General features: G+C 52.9%; 1 long non-coding RNA gene across 1 annotated transcript; it reads left to right on the forward strand.

Moving 5' to 3' along the window:
* The first annotated feature begins 3,508 nt into the window (after nucleotides 1-3,508).
* Nucleotides 3,509-11,622, forward strand: LOC129054959 (uncharacterized). Its single transcript, XR_008519620.2, has 3 exons — nucleotides 3,509-4,645; nucleotides 7,245-7,360; nucleotides 11,387-11,622. It is a non-coding gene; the product is annotated as an uncharacterized LOC129054959 (long non-coding RNA).
* Nucleotides 11,623-11,835: the final 213 nt, after the last annotated feature.

Here is an 11,835-nt window from a genome sequence, read left to right on the forward strand (position 1 = left end):
ACAGAGCAAGACCCTGGAAAAAAAAAAAAAAAGGAAAGAACGAGAGAAAGAGAAAGAAGAAAAGAAAACACTACCCAACAGCCGAGGTGACCCAGCTCAGATAGGAACCTCTGTGTCAAGGCCCTCAGTTTCCCCACCTGTCAAATAGGGATAATGATCCCCACCCTGTTGGCCTCTGGGGCTGTTTTGAGGCACACAGCAGACTAAGGATGAGGCAGAAGGAGCGGGTCTCAAGCTCACAGAAGGGATTTGTTGGACGCTCACAGACACACAGATGGGGGGTCCTCCAGCAGGGCTCCAGAGCTGGGGAGACCCAGCCCTCATCCAGTCCCCTCCCTCTCAGAAGGTAGGCTCTTCCCTCCCCCATGCCCGTGGGAGGCGGAAGGGAGGAGGGCCTCCAGCCCACGGACGCCAGCCGGGCTGGCAAGGGTTAAGGTGGCAGCTGCCAGGCAGGGCTGAGCTGAGCAGTTTGGTTTGAGGGCTGCGTGCAGGCGGGAGCAGCGAGGCGGCAGCCGGGCAGACTTGCTGGAGACACTGCATTTTATTAGGGCTGGGCTGCCAGCAAAGGGAGGGAGAGAGAAGGAAAGGGCAGAGAGAGAGGAAGGAAGGAGGGAGGCAGGGCGGGCAGGCGGCGGCTCTGGGATGAAAGGATGTTGTAAGCTCCCTAATTCCTCCCTGCTCATCCCGGCTCTGTCAGGCTGGATTAACTGCCCAGGTGACCTCCTGCAGGGGTCAGCCCCACCCCTGACCTCCCCTTCCTCCTCTCCTCACCTCTAGGCCAGGCAGGTCACCCTCTTCATCAGCCCTGGTGGGGGCCCCCTACAAGCACAGGGGCTGGGGGTGGAGGCCCTGGCAGGGTACCAGAGTAAGCCTGCTGAGCCCATCTTCTACCAGGTGCTTCTTGACTACACCCATGGCCTCGTGACAACCTTTGTGAGGCGGGGAAGAAGGAGGGCGGGCTAGGGAACCCCAGCCTGCCCTGAGGGTCACTGTTCTCCAAAACTTAGACACAGCTGGCATTTGCTAAACTTCTACTCCGTGCCAAGCACTTCGCATGTGACCTTCACAACAGCTTGGGAGGTAGGTGGTATAGTGCCCATTTATCAGGTGGGAAAACGGAGGCAAGAGAAATTTAGTCTCTGCTGAGGTCACATAACTCATACTTGCCAATGCTAGAATTTGAACCCTAGGTCTGGAGAGTGGTGCTCTTAGTGGGCTTTTCAGAATCTCTGGGCATCCCAGTGCAGAGTGTCTGAAAGCTGGAGCCACCGCAGCCCCACCCACCCCAGCTGGCCAGCCCTCCTCCCTGGGAGGCGAAATGGAGAGGGGAGGGCTGGTCCTGGGAAAGCTTAACGTTGCAGTTAGGAATGTGCATGCTGGAGTCAGCTGACCTGGATTTGAATCCTGCCTCCAGTACTTTATTTGTTGTGTGACCTTGGGCAAGTCACTTAACCTTTCTAAGCCTCAGTTTCCTCATCTGTAGTGTAGGGATATGCTACCTACCTAGCAGGGTTGTTTAGAGGATTAAATGAGATAACGTGAGTAAAATACTTAACAAGGTCCCCAGCAGATGGTGAGTACTACTCAGTTAATGGAAGCGGCTGCTGCTAATGGTGACTGGGGAGATGGGGCTTGTCCCCAGCCTGCCTGCTGCTCCGTCCATCACTCCACACCCCCAATTCAGACCCAGCCCACTGGCTGCACTTGCTACATTGGCTGACCCACCCATCTCTAGGTGCACTCATAAAAGGAATAAATCAACCAATTATTTATTGAGCACCTGCTATATCTCAGGCACTGTTCCAGGAGGTGGTCTGACTGATGACCAAAGCCTGGAAAAGGAAGGCACAGACCCTGCGCTAGGAGCTCCAGGGCCAGAAGCAGACCCACTCGGGAGGGGCCTGAAGCTGGGCACACCTGACATAGTCCAGGGAGGACAGGACGGACTGTCAGAGGAAAGAGCAAGGCAGTTGGTGGTGAGTGGGAGGGAAGCCTGGAAAGACTGCCTAGAGGAGGAGGTATTTGAACGAAGCCTTGAAAGAAGATGGAAGCATGATAGGCAAAGATGGGTGGGGGGGCGGTTCTGGGAACATATCCCCCCTCCAGGACTCCATGGGGTCAAGAGGAGTGAGGCTTGTGGAGCCTGATCGCAGCTGTCTTATGAATCATGCTGGGGCCAGTGCAGGGAGGGAAACCGCAGACCCAGAGGGTCCCCAGATCCTTCCCTGGGTGTCAGGCTAAGAGAAGGGTAAGGGTCTTGCCGTTCCCAGACCCTCAGGTTTGCTGGAAGATGCTCCAGCACCTTGAGCTTGGGGTACGGAAGCTCCTGTGCCTCTTTTGGTAGGAGATAGCTTCTGCTTTCCTCACTTGGGGAAGTGGATGAGAAGGATGGTCTCTCTTTCCCTAAGGACCCCTCCCTGGAGGGGGTCCCAGGTACTAGGGGATCTGAGAGACCCCACCCACTTCAGCCTCCATATGCCACACCCTTCAGGACCACACCACCCCTATTGCTTATTACCTAGTCCAGCAGAGCCGCTGGGGTCATGTGAGCAAAGTGGTAAAGATTCTAGACAGCTGGCAAAGACCCTTGACCCTCAGCCTCCCGGCCCCTGGCTTCCAGGACCCTAGATGAGGGCTCTAGGTGGCTACGTTGGCTGAATTCCATCAACTAAGCCTGGAGGGGATTGGAGGGGAAGGGAAGAATGGAGGGGGAAAGAGAAGGGGAAGCAGCCAGCACCCTGGCCTCTGTTTTTCCAGCTTTAATTGCAGTGTTAATCACCTTAATAAGCTGTTTACCAACTACCCAACAGCCTGAGACTTGGAGACTTCCAAGCCAAAAAGTACTTGGAGATGAGTTTCCGAGGCCCCAGGCGGGCAGGAGGATGATGTTGATGGGGCGCTAGTGGGGCTGGGGGCAGAGGGAGCAGGTTGGGGGATTGTGGGAGAAGGCTGGGGCTAGGAAGTCAGGGAAGGGCAGCCTCAAGCTCTTCCAAGGGGCCCAGCAACCCCTCCACCAGAAGCCCTTGAGGCCACTTCTTCAGGGAAGCCTTCCCCCATCTCCAACATGGGTCTCCAGCCCCTGCTTTCCTCTTTTGTCACTGGGCTATGCTTGTCACCACTAACTCAGTGACTCTCTGCAGGCTCCATCCTAGCTCTGTGGAGGCAGAGCCTGCATGGCGCCTTCCTTATTGCTTTGTCCCCAGCTCATAGCATGGGCATGAACCACGTGGAGTATTTTTGTTCCCCCTGGGGAGGGTTGCTGGGCTGGAAGGCAAGGGACCTGGAAGTGCCTTTTTATACCAAGGCCCCTAGGGGCAGAACTAGGGAAGAATCTGAACTGGGGGCATCAGGAATGAAGTCAGGGACTGGGACATGTTCTCCTGGACACCCCCCACCCCCACCTCATGCCTAGCACAGGCTGGAATAGCAGGATGCTCAGTGAACACATAATGCATGAATGATGACATGAAATGATCAATCTTGGGACCCCTCTCCTAGTCCCTCTCTCAGCATCAGGGGAGGGGCTGTGAAGCTGAGGGGGACATGATAACTGCCCCTCCCCAGGCTGATGGGGGTTAAATGAGATGACAAGAGGAAAGCCCAGCACCCAATTGCTTCTCCTGAGCAACTGCAGGAGTTGACAGTGATCGCACTCTCTCTAGGCATTCTCATCTAATCATCAGGAAGCAGGCCCAGAGAGGCTGTGTGACTTGCCCAAGATCACACAGCAGATGATTGTTCTTAGTGCTGGGGCTCCTCTCCCTACACGAGGCTACACCTGGACAGGCACTGCTGAGTGGGCTCTCAAACCCTTGCAGAACCAAGAGAGGCCCCTGGGTCACAAGCAGGTGGTCCCAATGATCTGACACCCCTGAATGCTTTTCTTCAATTGGCCTGTTTTGTTGGGGAATCTAGCAGACTTTTTGGGGGTGGGAGAGAGTATGGACCAGGCTTGTTAAGCTCCAGGAGCGTCCTGGGAAGCTCAGAGGCCCAGGAAGCATTAAGGAAGGGCCAGGAGTCTCCTGGCTGCCTCTGCCCCAGATGAGGAGTCAGAGGAGGGGCTTAGGGGTCAGGCAGCCAGGATAGGCACCTTGGAAGGAGACAAACCTGGGGATGGGGACAGAGGGTGGGGCCTCAAGGCCCAAATTCCTGGGTTGTCTCCTGGGGCAAATCAGAGCAGGATTGGAAGTGTCTGCTGAGTCAGCAGGGAACAGAGACTCCACACCCTGGAGGATTAGCTGGAGCAGGGGAGGGGTGTCCCCCACCCCAGGCAGTTCACCTTGCACCTGGCAGCAGTGTGTGCTTCCCTGCACACAGAGGGTGCCTGGCCACGTCATGCAATGTGTGTGGCACTGTCCCACACCCACCCCCTAGGTCAGTCAGGCCTGCCCTGAGTTCGGGAATCACTGATGGTGAGTGGGGGAGGATGATGTGCCTTCAGCCAGGGGAAGATGGGCAACTGAAGAAGTCAGAAGGCCAGAGAGGGCAGGAGGGGAGCTGGAAAGGAAGGCAAGCAGAAGAGCAGAGAGTTCCTCCCAAGATCTGGGCAGGGATGATGCTAATGGAAGACCTACTGTGTGCTAAGCCCTATGCCAGGAGCTTCCACAGGCACTGTCTCATTTCATCCTCACAGCTACCTGCCAAGGTCAGTGTTATTATTATCCCATTTTGTTGGTGAGATCAACGAGACTGTGTAACCTCAGGTCAGTCGCTGTGGTCTCTGAGCCTGACTTTCCCTCATCAATATAATGGAGCTAACCAAATCTCTTTTGCAGGGCAGCTGAGGAAATTAAATGAGATAACACATATAAAAGGCTTAACACAATGATGGGAGCTCAACAAACTGTACTGTCAGGTTTTTGTTTGTTTTGTTTTGTTTTTTGGAGATGGAGTTTCACTCTTGTCACCCGGGCTAGAGTGCAGTGGTGCAATCTTGGCTCACTGCAACCTCCACCTCCGGGGTTCAAGGGATTCTCATGCCTCAGCTTCCTGAGTAGCTGGGATTACAGGCACCCGCCACCATGCCTGGCTAATTTTTGTATTTTTAGTAGAGACGGGGTTTCACCATGTTGGCTAGACTGGTCTTGAACTCCTGACCTCAGGTGATCTGCCCACCTCGGCCTCCCAAAGTGCTGGGATTACAGGCGTGAGCCACTGCGCCAGCCTGTACTGTCCGTTTTAGATTAAATCAGCCATGGGCAGGTAGGATACTCCTCAGTGTCCTCTCAGTTGGCCCAGGGAGTTCTATGTACCTTCCATGAGTCCAAAGTTGACCCTTTCTTCTCTGTCAGGGGAGATCACCTACGAAATTCCTCCCTCTACTGGAAAAGTGCTTTCTTGATCTCATGATTCAGATAATAGAAGGATGATCACCCAGGAAACCATCATGTGCCTAGAACCAGCAGAAGGGATGATGACAGGGGTTTATATATCTCAGTTACTGATCAGCTAAATATCTGGTCTCCACGTCTATATGCTTACAGATTTTGTTTTGCGTTTCCATTTTAAAAGGAATATTTTTCCTTATTTATTGCTATACTAAAGAAGAGTTACTGATGTCTTATATTTATCTCGTATCTAGCCACCATGCCAAAATTCTCTTAATTCTGGAAGACTTTTTCCTCTGGAGTTTCTTGAGTTTTCTAAGCATGCAATCAAATATCAGTAAAAAGAGATATTTTTGTTGTTGTTGTTTCTTTTTTTGAGATGGAGTCTCATTCTGTCACCCAGGCTGGAGTGCAGTGGCGCAATCTTGGCTCGCTGCAACCTCTGCCTCCCGGGTTCAAGCGATTCTTCTGCCTCAGCCTCCCAAGTAGCTGGGATTACAGGCACCTGCCACCACACCCGGCTAATTTTTGTATTTTTAGTAGAGACGAGGTTTCACCACGTTGGCCAGGCTGGTCTTGAACTCCTGACGTCAAGTGATCCACCCGCCTTGGCCTCCCAAAGTGCTGGGATTACAGGCGTGAGCCACCGTGCCCAGCCGGAGACAGTTTTATCTCTGCTTTTTTGCGTAGTTGGAGGGAATCTGGGATTACAGGAGGGGGCAATCTTTCATGAATGAAGAAGTCAGGGGCCTTGTCTGCCTCTGCATTAGCTCTGACTGAGGCAGGCACTGTATGGCCTTCCCTCTTCAGTTGCCTTCCCACCTGAGGTGTTCAGAGGGCTGCCCAGGGAGCACAGTTAGACATCCTCACACTTTAGCCAGCCTCCTGCACAACCTCCTCCACTAGTCACAAAGCAGCTTCTGTCCAGCCCATCACCCACACTACAGGGTGGCTGAAGAAGATAGCCCACACCAGGGCTTTACTCACAGGTGGCTCCAACCCAAAAAGATGCTTGGTGGGAATAGAGACTTCCTTAAACCACTCAGCCATCCTGACACCTGGTAATAGAGACTTCCAAGCAGAGAAGAGCAATAGAGGAACTGGTACTTGGGCAAGATGCCTCGTGGACAGAGAGTGTTTTCCTTGCTTGTCAGTCAGAGATACTAATACTTATGAACCCTTGCTGAATGCTTACTGTATTATTGTGACTTTTTTTTTTTTTTTTTTTTTTTGAGATGTAATCTTGCTCCTTCACTCAGGCTGGAGTGCAGTGGCATGATCTCGGCTCCCTGCAACCTCTGCCTCCTGGGTTCAAGCGATTCTCCTGCCTGAGCAACCCGAGTAGCTGGGATTACAGGCATGCACCACCACGCCCAGCCAATTTTTTTGTATTTTTAGTAGAGATGGGGTTTCACCATGTTGGCCAGGCTGGTCTTGAATTCCTGACCTCAAGTGATCTGCCTGCCTCGGCCTACCAAAGTGCTGGGATTACAGACGTGAGCCACCGCGCCTGGCTGACTTTTGGGTTTCAACTCATATAGTTCCCACAAAAACTCTATGAAGCACATGCTCTCATCTTCATTTTCCAGGTGAGAAAGGTGCAGTACAGACAGGTTAAGAAACTTGCCCAAGGTCATCGAGTTGGACTTGAATCAGGAATCTGGCTCTTTGTTATTTTGTGTTCCTGGGGGTAGAACTACACTATTCTCCATTATATGGTGAACTGGTGGGTCAGAGAAGAAGTTAGGGGGATGGAAAGGGAGACACTTCCAGCACCAAATTGGTCTAGCCAGGGTGAAGGAATAAGCCACCATATCTCCTAGCATACCTGGTATTTTTTACAGCTTACTAGGGGTGCACTCTCCTTGTCTCCATGACCTTTGGAGGCATCATTTGATCATTGGCCCTACTGCATAGGTGAAGAAATAAAGACCCAGAGATGTGAAGTGACTTGCCCAAGGCCTCTCGACTGAGTGCCTGCATCTCAGAGTGCAAATCCATGAAGACTTTATAAAGGCTCTATGGAGGAAGAGGTAAATCTTATTCCAAGGGAGCTGGGGGGATAACAATTATTGCTCGGATAGGGCTGCCAAGGGGCTGGGAGTGGGAGGGATCCAAAGTCAGAGATGAGTCCCAAGACAGAATTCAAGGTTTAGAAAGGCGGGTAGGAGGATTTGAGGAGGTAAGGCAAAGACCTGGGTCACAAGGGGTAGAAGAAGCCTGCATTGGTGGATCCAGCTGATCCCCCTGGGCTTGGGGAATGTGACAGGAGCTGGGCAGAGGCATGTCAGGAGCCTCCTGCAGTCTGGCTTCCCCCAGGATCTGTTGGAGCAAAGAATTCCCGGCGGCTCCAGGGCTGGGAGGAGGAGTTTGCAGCAGGCCCCAGCTTGCAGAGACAGAGAAAGCAGCTCCTGGGTCCAGCCCGAGAGGAGTGGTCTTGTGGCTCTCTGGCAGGCAAGGCAGGCAGTGGGAAGGGCGTGGCCTGGCAAGTGCCATGTGGCCCCATCCCCTCTTAGGCCTCTACCCAACCCCATGTGCTGAGCCTCTCCACCCCAAAGACAGTGGGAGCATCAGGGTTGAGGGAGGGGTGAGCAGGCAGACGGAGAAGCCAGGGCCCCCAGGGGTCCCCAGTCTGAGAGGGGAGGCCCATGCAGCGCTCTCTGGCAAGCCCCAGTCTGAAGGAGTACAAGTCTTAATGGGTCAGGTTAAGGTGCAAACTGGGACAGAGAAGATAATCATGGGGTGGGCTTGTAGGTGGAGGAGATGCCCAGGGAACCTCTTGATCGAAGTGGGATAATCCAGATGAGTGCTCCAACCTCATGATGTGGCCTCTATGTTACATCAGCTGAAGGTGGGGAGGGTGAGAGAGTGGGGGCCACAGACCTGAGTGAAGTCTCATGCGGCAGCAAAATGATCTTTAGGCTTAACCCCAAGCAACTAAACTCTGAAAGGAATGGTTCATACAGAGCTGAGAGGAATCTCTTCCACATGCCCTCCACAGAGAGTGGCACCCTCCCCTGGAAATGAAGTCATCTCTCCATTTTTGGGCCAGAGAGGCTGAAGGCCTGGCACTGTGAGACACTGAATCAGAAAGCTTGGTGCTTGGAGGAAGCTTGGGGCCGACTCCTTTCCCCTTCCTGAGCTGGCCAGACATGCCCCCTAGGGTGCCAGTGGGGCTGAGTACATCAGCATCATCAAACTGGGGGGCTGGGAAGAGCCAGCTCTAAGATGCATCCCATCTGAGGCACAGGGGAGCTTAGTCTGATGGTAGAGACAGGGTCTGCCTTACAAAGCCCCAGCCTAGAGTGGAAAGTGGTGGTAGACACACATTAGCCCACTCTGGTCCCTGCACCCAGAACTCAGCTAGAGAAATTATCTGAATTTCAGAGAGGGTATGTAACTTGCCCAAGGTCACACAGCAAGTAGTATCAGATACAGATCTTTGGTTCGCAGAGCTGTGCCTTCCTCACCACTCTGTGATCCCAAGCCCCCTCCTGCTTCACTGGATTGGAGTCAATGTCAGGAAGCGGGGCAGAGGGATCAGTGGAGACTTCTGAAGGAAAGGCCACTTAAGCCCCCTTAAATAGCCTCTGGGTTCCTGTGGCAGAGCTGGACTCCAAGGACATGTCTGGGAGCCATGAGTTGTACCAGGAAGGGCTGGGGACAGAAGCTCTTCTTGCTAGAGCTTAGGAAAAGAAGTAGGCAAAGCTTCAGGGAACACAAACAATCAAGTCAGAATAAAATTATCGGGTTTCTGTGGCTGTTCAGCCTCTCTCCTCAACCACTCACCAGGGAAATGTTCCCAGAAAATAGATGGAGAGCTGGGAAAGGGAGAGAGAAAGGGAAGGGGGCAGGAGAAGAAAGAGAGAGAGAAAAAGAGACTGCCCCCCGGCCTACACACATGTGCTTGCACACAGGGAAGCTACTCTGTGTATTTCTGGGCATGCATGTATGTTTCTGCCTACGGTCAAGTCACCGGGCATCTCCCTTTTGGTGCATTGCTGTGCTGTGCTTCTCTCTGTGAGTATATAAGCTGCGAGAGCATCTCTCTGTGTATGTCCATGTACAACCATGGGAATGCTTCATGTACACGTGTCTACATGTGGCTCTGCCCACTCCCTGCACCCCATTGTGTGTGTCCGCCTGCCTGTGTGCATATCTTCTGTGGGTTCACGCGTGCACATGCGGTGTCTGTGTGCCTAGCTCCCTGGGCTTGCTTGTCTCCAAGCATTTCTCTGGGGCCTTTGTATTCTGAGGTTAGGAGTAGAAGGGCCTTTTATTTCCACCCCCACCACCAATTTTTTTTTTTTTGAGATGGAGTCTGGCTCTGTCGCCAGGCTGGAGTGCAGTGGTGCAATCTTGGCTCACTGTAACTTCTGCCTCCTGGGTTCAAGTGATTCTCCTGCCTTAGTCTCCCGAGTAGCTGGGACTACAGGTGCCCGCCACCATGCCTGGCTAATTTTTGTATTTTTGTAGAGAAGGGGTTTCACCATGTTGGCCAGGATGGTCTCCAGCTCTTGACCTCATTATCCGCCCACCTCGGCCTCCGGAAGTGCTGGGATTACAGGCATGAGCCACCGCACCCGGCCCTATTCCCCCTTTTTAAGCAATCTGCACAGGCCAGGAAATGGGGAAGTGGAGGCGTGGTGAGGAGGCCGCTTGTCTCTCTCAAAGTGTTTTCATCTTGGAAGGAGACACAGCAGTCACCCAAGGACTCACTGATAGAATTTCTCCCAGTTCCCCAGGTCCAACGGCCTTGCTGCTCAGAGAAGGGGCAGGGGTACGAGGTAGGGTGGGGTGAGGTGAGGAGAAACGAGAGCTGATAGAACTCTTCCTCTTTACCCCGTCTTGAAATGAGAGGGGGAGATATGAAAGAGAAACACTTTGGGGTCGGTGACTTTTTCTTTTCAACCATCATTGTTAAAACATTACTCACCTCCTGGAATGGGGCTCCCAGGTCAAGGGGAACCCTAGGCTCTTGAAAGCCAGCTCCTTCATGGGCGGGCTTGAGAGGGTCTTTGTAGAGGTCTGAAGCCCATCCCCACACCTCGTTTTAACCCCCTGCCTCCCAGCGTCTACCTCTCAGCTCCATCACGTCCCCCTCCCGCCTCCTCCTGGCCAAGTGCGGCCGGCCGGGGAAGGAAAGGGTTATCCCAGGGGCAGAGGGGATGGGAAACACCTGTAGGATGCCTTTTGGAAGGCAGAAGCCTCTGTGCATTCAACTGAGAGGAGCTTTGCCGTCACTATAATGGGAGGAGTTGAGATTAGACACCAGGCAGAAACTAGACAGACTTCGAGCAGGGGAGGAGAGAAATGAGTGTCCCGTCAGCTCCTTGGTGGAAGCAGGAAATCACTGTCCACCTTCTCAGACTTCTCCTTTCTCTACCCACATCCCTTATAAATTCTGGAGAGGTCCTTGATCTCCAAGGCCCCCATCTACACAGGCCTCAGCTACTGGGATAACATTCCATTGACTCTCTGGATACAATCCCAGAGGCAAGTCCAGGCATCCAAACTCAAATGAGGTTTGGAGCTGAGTAATCAGCTGCTATGGCGTTGCAGACATTTTGTCGGGGAACAACCAGCTCCCCACCCCCACCTCAGATTTGGGGGTGGAGGAGGGGCGGCCTGTCACTGGGTGTCTTCCCCCTCAACCATCACCACCACATTCTCCCTCTTCCCACCTGCAAGTAATTTGGCCAATGGGAGGGCAGTTAAGATTGCAGTGTGGAATCCCTCAAGATCTGTGTGTATTTGGTGAGGAGGGGGCTACCTCCCTTCCCCTCAGACCCCATGGGCCCTTTTCCTCTTCACAGCAGCAAATTACTTGTAATTATCTCACATTGAAAGCCTTCAGGAGCTGCTCCCAAAATTGCTTTAATTGAATTAATTAAATCTCATTTTGTTGGGGGAAAACATGGAGGCATGACTTAAAATAGTATATGGGGAGAGGGAAGGTGAGTGACCCAGAGAGGTGGGGAAGCCCGAGTCAGCTTTCCTGTAGCTGAGACCCTTGTAGTGCCCTGGACGTTCTCTGAACACACTTTCCCGTCTTCCAGTTTCAGCTGACTTCAGATTCACTGTGCTGCGTCTTCTGCATTTGGGACCTTGCCTGTATCCAGTTCTCGGATGGTGGTGACCAGGGATGTTTTGAGTTCTCCAGTCTCATTCCTCCTCCGCCTCCTTAGGAGGCAGTTCTCCCAGGGGCAGAAGGTGAATGGATGGCAATAAGAATTCCCCCTCGCTGTAACCCCTCCCCTTCTTCCCCTGATAATAACAGCAGTTGTAAATGCCATTTATTAAGTGCTTACTATGTTCCAGGCACCATGTCAAGCATGTTACAAGCACTATCTCATTTTGTCATCACAACCACTCTGCAAAGCAAGTCCTATTAGTATTCTCATCTTGGGTGGGGGTGGGGGATGGGAAAAAGCAAGGCTCAGAGAGAGGTTAAGTAACTCACCAAAAGTCACACTGCTAGAAGGTGACAGAGCCAGGACTCTTTGTA

The sequence above is a fragment of the Pongo abelii genome, chromosome 19, assembly GCF_028885655.2.
Source record: "Pongo abelii isolate AG06213 chromosome 19, NHGRI_mPonAbe1-v2.0_pri, whole genome shotgun sequence".
Classification (NCBI taxonomy): domain Eukaryota; kingdom Metazoa; phylum Chordata; class Mammalia; order Primates; family Hominidae; genus Pongo; species Pongo abelii.